We start from the raw sequence: 11,166 nt of genomic DNA on the forward strand, positions 1-11,166 counted from the left end.
CTTAGAAAATCTTTGGAGGGAGTTGAAAATCCGTGTTGCCCAGCGACAGCCCCAAAACATTACTGCTCTAGAGGAGATCTGCATGGAGGAATGGGCCAAAATACCAGCAACAGTGTGTGAAAACCTTGTGAAGACTTACAGAAAACGTTTGACCTCTGTCATTGCCAACAAAGGGTATATAACAAAGTATTGAGATGAAATTCGTTATTGACCAAATACTTATTTTCCACCATAATTTGCAAATAAATTCTTTAAAAATTCTACAATTTGATTTTCTGGATTTTTTTTTCTCATTTTGTCTCTCATAGTTGAGGTATACCTATGATGAAAATTACAGGCCTCTCTCATCTTTTTAAGTGGGAGAACTTGCACAATTGGTGGCTGACTAAATACTTTTTTTCCCCACTGTATAGTCAGAATTATAATTATATATTCACAATTTACACTTATATATTCAGACTTGTAACTATAACCAGATTTACTTCTATACATACATATATTAAGTTTTGTATCTATACATTCATATTTACATATATAAAAATTTACATTTATATGTTCAGATTTAGTTCTGTATATTCACAATTTACATTTACATATTTAGACATACAATTATATTTTATTTACATTTATATTAATTTTTGTATCTCTATATTCATACTTTGATCTTACTGTATATGTTCCATTTACATTTATATATTCTGACTTATAATTATAAATTATTTACATTTACACATTTATATATTCAGACTTATATCTATATCTAATTGTATGTGTGTGTGTGTGTGTGTGTAATGGCAATACTAAGCAAAAGATAACCATATGTGAAATCTTTTATTATTGTTAGAACAACAAAATTACAAAATTAAACAAAACAGTAGAAAATTAGGGGATACATCATTTGTTGCCACTGTTTTAATTCAGCTACAAAATGAAAATATGAATTATTTGTTAACAGTAAGATGCAATAAAATGACACAGCATTTTGTCAATGGCTTGGTTTCTAATCCATTTAGTTATTCCTTTACATGAATTGCATTTGGTTACCTTTTGTTTGATTGACAGCTTGGCTTTGAATCTACAGACTGTCCCGCCCCTCCCATCCAGTCACAGGTGTCACTCAGCGCATGCGTGTGGACCCTCATTAAGCCTGCTGACCTCCGCCTGCCACGATACCAGCTACAAGCATACGCGCCCAAACACCTTCACGTACGCCACCATAATACACCAAAGTTCAACATCATCTGTATTCATAGCCTGGCTAAATATTGAAAATTATTCCGCTGCTCCCAAACACACACTTATGAATTTTTCATGAGTCAGTAAACAGATGGGTGGCAGTAAAGATGCGGGAGGGGTCAGGGAGGACACACACCTTCTACTCTAAACACACACACACAGAGAGAGATATAAACCACCTCTAAAAAAAAGGCTGAGCACCTTGCTGAGCAAAATAAAATAAAAACCTGAATACAGTCTCTCATCTATGCCTCCCTAATATATCTCTAATATCCATTCTCAAAACAATATCGTTTTTGGATGAAAAAACACACACACTCTTTCTCTTTTAAACACTTATAAAACATGACTCACCTTTTTCTGTGAGGCCAAATTTAATGTTTCCCAAGTTCTCATTGAAACACCTAAAAGTCAATGAAGGGTCAAAAAAAGTCTCAATCTCAATTCTTTCTGTAGGGCTTCTCTGTTTATAGTTTTAAAGTTTATTTTTATTCTTCGAGAACTCCTTGCAAGAGGTTTGCTGTAATGTTTCCTCCTCCATCTCTTCCCGTGCTTCCTGGGAATTCTTCTTCTTCGATCTCATCCCTTGCAGAATCGCATGCCCTCCTAAAAACAGCCAACAAACAATGTCAAAAAACAACTTACGATAAATTATAGCATTAAAAAAGAAGCTCGTTCCACTTAAATTAGACACTTGGAAATAAATTAACTTTGCCCTTTATCCCAGTTTCCATAAACATTCAGAATTAATGCTGACATTGCACTGAATCATTTCAATGCATTTTCACCCATACACTTTCATAGCCTGTCAAAATATTAATTGATGAAATAAAATAAAATGATAAATAATATAATGAAAATAATAAATATAAATTACACATAAAATGATTACAAAATTAAATCAACTTTCCACAATACAGTATGTTATCCTATTTTCCACAAACATTTAAAATGTATAATCGTAGACTGTTGTAATAATATTTGATAAAACATGACAATACAATAAAAATAAACTAAAATATAAAAAATAACATTATACATAAAAATTATTACAAAAAAATTCATGTTCCACTATATTTTTCCAAAAGCATTTAAAATTGATTCTCACATTGTCAAATGAAGCATTTCACTGCATTTTATCCCATATATAATTGTAGCCTGTCAATACTTCATCTGTCAATAAAAAATAAATAATAATACACATAATAAATATATGATGCACAAAACAAAACAAAACAAAACAAAACAAAACAAAACAAAACAAAACAAAACAAAACAAAACAAAACAAAACAAAACAAAACAAAATAAAACAAAAAGAGTGTGTTGTATGCTATGGGCTGTGAACATTGTACAGGTAGTATGTCCAGTACCTTGAAAATCTTTTGTTCGGAATATATGGCTCCAAGTGGCAGGAAATCTATTTTAAAAGTGTTTTTAAAGAAAAAATAAAAATAATAATCTCTATAGGGTATAAAATGAGACACTCCAAACCTCATAGACTTCATAGCTTTACCCTGCAGCTGGTTCACCCTCCGCCTGTGGTTCCACCATGTCTATCTCTCCACCTGCTGATGCCACTGAACACAGCACAGAAATGAAGCAATCGCATGTGAAACACTCCCAAAACATCTTATTACAATTACAGACAATGTGGCGTGTAACACAAAAGGATGCTGTCAGACTGGAGGCTTTATTTTATTTTGATTTTTTGTGTGTGTGATATCTATATCTACATCTCTAAACAAACAAATAAAATTGTTCAAAGACTTGCCTCCTTTTTTTCCAGTAGTCTTCTGTAATTCCTTTGAGGCAGCTACAGTTTTGTTTTCGCCTCTAGTAAATCTGTAAATAACAAATCACAGACAACCACAATGTTAATTTTCATTTAAGTTTCATCCTAAGATATTTTGAAACAGAGATGTATGTTCTTTCTCTCGTTCGCTTGTTTTGTATCATTCCACTATTTTTCTAAACCTATTATTTCAACATAATATTAGCAATAACAGCTTGACAAAGACAACACTGCACTACAAATACGCTGCATTTTTAAGGTATTCTCTCTTGCTTTTGTCTTTGTGTTCGATTGCATGGCCTAATAAGTCTCTTTATATTCTGAGTGTCCATCTGTGCTTTCAACAACATCTTCAATCTCAGCCTTTGTAACATCAGTCTGTTTCTTTAAATGAGATATTAGCTTCAATCATCATGTGGGGGTGAACGAACCAATCTCGCCACCACACTCATTGCCCATCCCCTAAACACAGAAATATGTATCGCCCCCAATTCGGCATATAGAGCAACTTATGGGATGTGAAAGGTCGTTTGTAACTGTCCGCAGGATTGATGGAGTCAAGATAGCTCCTTGACCTTCACCTTGCACTCATGAAGAACAGTCTCAAATGACAGAGCATCGGAGCAACTTTAGAGCGAAACGTTTTTTCACCACTTTTTCCCGCATGCCTTTCCAGCAGCTGGACAGCGCAGAGCCACACAAATGCAGCCTGAGATTTAATTACCGCAGTTTCCCCTTCATTAAGGGCTAACCTGTCATCCAATACTACTCGCCAATGTCTCCAATTTGCACTAATTCCTGCATTTCTGTTTGCTTTTGGCTGTCCTTTCAAAGCTATATTCAGAGAATAATTGCTTTTGTGGCCTATGCAAACATAGTCAGGATCAATCGAAACAGAGCTTAAACAATTTTGTATTGGCCATCTGTCTGTGGCTGATGCCTTCCACTCTGAAACTAAGTAGCAAAGGCATTGTAGCTCAGAGCCAGGACAAACACTCCGGCTCAGAGCCAAGCTGATATTTTACATGAAGAAAAGGTCTGGTCAGAGTTCAAGACCTCTAAATACACTCAAAACAGCAACCTCGAGTGAAACTAAAATACACTAGAAAAAGTACAAGTTTGTACACTAGAAAAAAAGTATACGTTTGGGCAGTTTTAGCAAATAAACTCCTTTAAAATATTTTTTTCAATTGTACTTGCACTATTTGTCCACTAACAATGGATATCCATACATCTCATGAGAATTCTGTAATATAAATTTTTTTATTTGTCATTTATTTCCAAAAAAGAAAAATCATTTCCATCATCTCAAATTATGTACTGTACTAAACATTCCGTGATATTGTTTAAAAATTAAATTTTAAATTTTAAATGACAGTCTACTTTGCCGTGTGAAGGTTAATTTCCCACTTGGCATTTAATTTAAATAAAAATGTAAAAAAATTAATTAATTAAAAAAAAAAAAGACAAAATTACAACTTGCCTGAAATTGAAGCACAATAAACATTCTGCTGACAAGTGATATTTACTTGATTGTGACATTTTTCGTTGTTGTCCTCATACATCACATTTTATTATATTTAACTGACACTTTTGGCACCTTGATAAATAAAAAAAGAAAAAAGAAAATAAAACAAACAAATAAATAAAGGCAGAATTTCTGTTGTTATGACAATGAAATCCACAACTGAGCATCGTTATTTGTGCAATAATTGGTAAATGATTTTTGCACACTAAACATTTAAATGGTTTATGATTAGCTCAGGTTTTGTTTAAATTATCAGTTTTTTTTAATTTAATAATTCATATTTTTATAATGACTGGTTCTGGTATGCAATTAAAACAATTACATTTAACATAAAAGGCCTTTAAAAAGTAAAAAAAAAAAACATTATGAAAGCATAAAATCATAAAAGCAAAAAATGTCAATGTGACCTTCATATCACAAAGGAGGGAAAAAAAGATTAAATCTGTTATTAATAAAAATCATAACATAAAAAGACCACAAGCACTCACATACCGAGTTTAATACAAAATTATAAATAATTCTAGGTATTCAAAAAGCTCAGGTCATCTGAAGCATGCACAACAAAATGAGTGTGTGAGCGTGAGTGCATGTGTGTACGTATAAGCGAGTTCTTCAATGTCCATGAATGCACCATTAGACAGCAGCATCATTTTGCCGGTGGCCACAAAAAAATTGCATTTAAAATGTATCACAGAGTGCCTCCGCAAGACTTGAGAGAACTGTATCATATCTGTAGTGCATAATTTCATTGTGTTTGTACATTTCATGCATGCATAATATATTGCGTTACACCCTTCCAAAGCACATTTAACAGGCTCATTGTAGCACAATTGCATAGGCCTGACATCTGATGTGCTCCAGTGCACAGCGACTGACATTAACCGCATCTGAAAGCACCGGGAGAGAAAACAAAAAAGAAGAATAACGAAGACTAAAAGCAAAGTGTGAATGCATCGCTCCTAAAAGAAGGATGTAACCTTCTCATGAAACATTAAAAGCAAATCAGCTTTTATAGCACATTAGAAATGCAGAAACGGAGGTAGCAAAACAACGCCGTATTTGTTGTTATTATACACTTTGTTTCCATTGTACCTTTGTGACATTCCAAACTCAAATTAAATGTCAAACTACAGAAGCTCATTTAGACCATCAGATAAATAATTTTAGGACTAAACTGAATTTTCTGCAAAGTAGAACATATGTTCTTTACTACAGAGCAAAAGTAATAAAATAGAAGTGCATCTTAGAAGTAGTAAGCTGACCCCAATATAAAGGTCAACGATATATGGAATCGCATTACGGTGCATTAGATGAGACGCATAAGAAGTATTACAAAAATAATGCGAAATACGACTATGAACTGCACTCTTGATAAGTTACGCTGCTGCCACTTTGTGACAGCCGCAAGCATTTGTTGATTATTTAGCAAAGCGAAACATGCCACAAGCAGCTAGTACGTAGCACAACCCACCACCAACTGGGTCAATCACTCACAACTTTTAGACGAGAACTTTATGCTAAAAGACGTGCATTATGGACAGGGAGCCCCTGAAATCAAGGAGGAGGTGGTATTTTTAAATCAATCACTACAGCTCGTATCTCCAAGGCCCCTCCTTGCACACACTCCCCGGCTTCAAATACTGACAAAAAGAGAATCCCATCTGACGTTTAGACATCCTATACAGAGAACAGAGGGAGATCTGGGAATAAGTGTAATATATCCAACCAACAAACAAGCAAATAAACAAATCGAGTGAGTGACACTCACATCCAATATTTATGGAGAAGCGGGTTTATTAAGACTTTGCGAACTGAAAGAGTTGACAAGAGTTCTTCTACGAGGAGAGTTGGGTCTGACGTTTGAGGAGAACTGCAAAGTCATTCTGACGGCCAGGTTCAATATCGTCTGCTTAAATTACTGACGAAATCTGTAAAAAAAAAAGATTTTTTTTATAAAAAGCAAAGATGAAAGGAAAAATGTGCCTCACAACTATTAAACATTTTAATATCAGTATACTGTTGAAAAATATAACAAAAATAATTTCTCAAGAATGTTAACAATGTTTAAGAAGAAACCAATTTTGAAAGTATTTGAATCTCCAAAATAGTCATAGTATTTATAATTATAACATATACATACAACCAAAATAAAACAAAACAACACACACCAAAAAGCAAAGCAAAGCAAAACAAAGCAAAGCAAAACCCTAACGGACCCTTTTCACATTTCCAGGTTTGTAATATGGATGTAAATTACAGCAGGCAAAATTTCTGTATACTACTACATTGTAGACCATTGCAAAATGTATTTTTGCATTCCCATTTTAAGCAAAAATATTACAAACTTTGCTATATTTACTCTGTAAATTATCACATAAAATGCATCATCAAAGAGTACACGTAAGTCACTCTGGCCAGTCGGCAGCAGGGGCTGATGGGTAATGTGAGGAGGAATGGAATGCATCATGGCCCCCGCCGCTGAGCCCTTTGTTATTGTCTCTCTCCTCTGATGTGCACTAACTTCAGAGGGACAAATTATCTTTCCTCATGTCTCCTCACTAATGGAGGCCAGGGTCGAGCAAGTAAAACACTGGGTTTTGTTGTCTTTGACATCTTATTAATTTAGTAGCATTCGGAAAGGGGGGAAGAAACAAACCCCTCTGTGTACCTCGTTCCTCTGTGTGGAAGGGATGATCTGTTCAAACAAATCCAGAGAAATGAAAATGAAGGGCTTGGTCCAGCGCCGCTGAAAGCATAAATATCAGACACCGGCGATGGGAGGAGTTCTTTCAAACCAAACTATTAAGGCTATTTGTTCAGCTGCGCTAACGGAGGAACTTCTCTGGAACAAAAGATATTATTGTTCAACGCATTTTTCCTCCTCCTCTCCCCTTTTTCCAACAGGAAACAGACAGTGGCAAAGTTACAGTAGTTCAACATATGAGATCAGAGAGAAGGTTTTCACAGCGAAACAGAAGCAGATGTGGAAACAGTAACGGGACCCATGCAGAACTTAACGTCTGTTTGGTTTGCCTAAGAAGATAAAAGTCCCAGAGATTAATTGAAACCCATCACCAGACACTTATGTTTGCCTATACATATATTTATTCGCAGGGGTCGGGAGGTTAAACGGCCAGTTGTTTTTGCAGTGGAGGAAATTAAATGCATATCGCCAAACATCTACTTTGTCTCAGGGAAAATTAGGTTAACCCATCTGAAGGTTCACACTTGGACATTTCCACCCTTCTTCATCTGATAGTCATTTAAAGCAAAAAGGAGAAGACAGCTTTGCTCTGTTGAGAAAACACTTAAAATACTGAATCCTTTGCCAGTTTCGATTTGACACAGCCGTGCTGTTTTCTTTCTACACAAAGTTAGTTCTCTGTGATTACAAAAATATGGTAACGTACGCGTTTCAGTGAACGCCAACACAAATACAAGCTGTCTCTGAATGGTGAAATTTAGATAAGACACTGTAAAATTTGTGTAATAGACTCCGTATTCTTCTAAATAACACATCCTGGGAATTCAGCATCACAGGGGAGGAGAGAAGTTCAGAGAAACTTTTTTCCCTTTTTTTGGAAGGAGGGACGAGAGAGCAAGCTAGCGAGAAAGAGAGAGACGCTCTTTTTACCTTATTGCCAGCTGCTTTCCTGGTGTCTTTGAGAGTTTGGCTTGCCCTACTTAGAGCCTCCTGCTGCTTGAGAATTTGATCTTGCAGCTGTTGAGATTGTTCTGTCTTTTCCTGTAATTTGGACTTGAGCGGGCTGACTTCTAAGCCCTGGCTATTAACTTTCTCCTCGCTGGCCTGCAACTAAAAGAGAGAGGGAGAGAAATTAAATGCCCTTAAAATCAACATGACCATGCTTAAAATTCCTGCAGGGGTAGAGAAGTAGTGAGGTTAATAAAAATGAAACAAAAAGATTTTAGCATAAGAAGGTCACATAAAATCCTGTGAAGCATATAGATTTCTACTTTAGAATGAGTAACAGCTCTTTATCAACGAACAGCATGTCCACAGACTGGGTAAATAAAGATCAAACAGAAAACAAAGAGGAAAACAGAATTCAATAAGAGGGACAAAACACATTCATATTGATCTGATAATACTTAATTGCAAATTACTCATTGTCCATCTTGATATTTATCCATTCTGACCGCGATTAAGTATTAAAGATCATCATTATTTATTAACTAGATCTAGTGATTGGGATTGCTTTCTGATCTTACATTAGCGATTAATATTAAAACAAAGACCCCACCGAGAAGTTGAATAGATAATGAGTAAAATATTAAATCTGATCAGGTGTGTTGAGGAACTTTAGCGGTCGGATAGCAGCTGCTAAAATCCAATGACTTTTGTTTTCTCAAGGGCAAAATGTTTGGACACTCTAAATGAGTTATCCCATCATGCACCGGTGGAGGACGAATGTGCAAAAAGTGCTTAAAGGAAAAACCCAAAGCCAATTATATTCATCATTAGTATGCTTCCTTAATGTTCTCATTTATTATTCAATGGAAGTCATAAAACGTTAAATTCACTCTTTCACATCTCAGCACTAAATGACATTCAAATGAAGCAAAAGTCCTTCATTTACTCTGCACAAACCCTCTGCAGATGCAGGCAGCCCTTAATATTGGCTGTGATAATCTTTATAGGAAAATAAATGGCATTGCTAAGGTTTTGGAGCGTGTGCTGCATGTTGGCACAACCCTGGGTCAGCAAAGTCCTGTTTCATGGATACTTGTACAACAACAAAACACGAAAAGCTGAGCAATAAAGGGCCAGGATCCCTTAAATGGACACAAACTGGGCTTTTAATTCATATACAAGGCAAATATTCACCTTAAAGAAATAGATCACCTAAAAATGCTAAATCTATAATCAAGCTCAATCAATTCTATAATAAGTAATTATTTTAATCTATTTGAATGTGTCCCTTGGTTTGTACACTGTTCTATCAGGTATCTGAAAAAATGTCCTTCAGGTGGTAACATCAAAAATAATTGGTTTTATTAAGACAAATATATCAACCTGATTCCAAGAGTCAAAAAATAACTCTTTAAGGTAACATAAAAAAAACTTTCAACTTTTTACAGTGTAAAATGAATGGAAAAAGAAAAGAGTGGGATGGAGAATTTAAAAGCAAATGTCAAGCTCATTGTATTTTCCCTGACAAAATGTCTTAGTGAAACATTTTCTTATTTCAAGAGGTCGCATCGAAATTAACTGGGTGTATTAGGTCAAAAATATTAATATGACCCAATCAACCTGACTTCATTAGGTTACACTAACAAAAGTACATTTTAAGAGTCAAATCAGATACATAGCTCTTTTACAATGTGAAAAGTAATAGTAATATATTCACAATGGAAGCCAGTATGTATGTAAAATAATAAATGTGAAACTATTTTATTTTGCTTTGTTTAGGGTTTTGATTTTTGTTGTGTTTCTTGTCTTGTCTTGTCTTGTCTTGTGTTGTGTCTCGTCTTGTGTTGTGTGGTGTGTTGTGTTTGTGTGTTGTCTTGTGTTGTGTTGTTTTACTGGTAAGAACTTAATATTTTATCTGTATTTAACTTTAAAACCACTTTGGTCATCTTTTGTTATTTTCAGATATGCAGTACAAATAAATGTGTCTCAGACTGTATTGTAAGAATACCTCTTTTATTAAGCAATCAGTAATACTTCTCTTAATTTGGCTTCTTAATTAGATTTTATTAAATTGACAGTTCAGAATTGTCATTTTCCACCATTTCAGACAGATGTAAATGGAAGTATGTCAGAAAATTTAATAAATATGAAAATGTAATGTAGTAAAGCGTCTCCAGAATAGACAGGAAAAAAGTTTTGAGAAGCTCTAGGACTCAGATTAAGGAAACCTCATTCTAGTTTACACATGTAGAACATGTTGACAAATAACCCATGAGTAAATTCCACATCACTGTCAGGTCTGTAGCAGCACCGAGAAAACACAAAGGCAGAATGTTTTTAAAGATAGCAAGTAGACTGGGAATTCTGGGGAAAGAGAGTTTACAGAGAAATTTCAGCTTTCAAATGCCTTCAACTCAGAGAACGGCTTCTTCCGATAGCTAAAGCCTCAAACCGTCTTTGACAACAATGAATGATTTTGAACACCTGGCTCTTTTAAGTTGGTGAGTGCTCGCTTGAGCTGACTTAAGAGTCTGTTCCAATGACAACCGCATCTGTGTTGAATGTGAGATTAAAGCTCCACGGCTCACTCTGTCCATTAGAAACAACACTTGTGGGAACGTGTTAGAAAAAGTCTATTACTAATACATGGCTCAGGATTTGTATTTGCAACAAAAGCCGCCTTTTAAAACGCTGTCAAAAAACATACAGCCATCACTCTGTCACAACTGAGAGAAGGCAAAATGGCCGCGGTTTCATTATGGTGAAGAGAGGAGATTGAATGTGATGGTTATCAAAGAGTAACCGGGCCCTTCTCACACTCTTTATAGTGTGTGTTTCTGTTTGTGCATCTTTAAGATAATATATATATATATATATATACAGTGGGTACGGAAAGTATTCAGACCCCCTTCAATTTTTCACTCTTTGTTATATTGCAGCCATTTGCTAATTTGCTA

General features: G+C 35.0%; 1 long non-coding RNA gene across 2 annotated transcripts in view; it reads right to left on the bottom strand.

Annotated features, from left to right (window-relative positions):
- Positions 1–3,013: 3,013 nt before the first annotated feature.
- The window catches only part of LOC107586693 (uncharacterized), a 61,606-nt gene continuing 53,453 nt past the window's right edge, over positions 3,014–11,166 (bottom strand). Inside the window, exons 5-7 of one of the 2 annotated variants that reach the window (XR_001609387.1) lie at positions 8,192–8,371; positions 6,326–6,485; positions 3,014–3,079 (exon numbers count right to left, since the gene is read on the bottom strand). This is a non-coding gene — a long non-coding RNA (uncharacterized lncRNA). The remainder of the gene's footprint in view (positions 3,080–6,325; positions 6,486–8,191; positions 8,372–11,166) is intronic. The other variant, XR_001609388.1, reaches the window with a different exon arrangement.

The sequence above is a fragment of the Sinocyclocheilus grahami genome, unplaced genomic scaffold (genome assembly GCF_001515645.1).
Source record: "Sinocyclocheilus grahami isolate Dianchi unplaced genomic scaffold, SAMN03320097.WGS_v1.1 scaffold85.1, whole genome shotgun sequence".
In the NCBI taxonomy this organism is placed as follows: domain Eukaryota; kingdom Metazoa; phylum Chordata; class Actinopteri; order Cypriniformes; family Cyprinidae; genus Sinocyclocheilus; species Sinocyclocheilus grahami.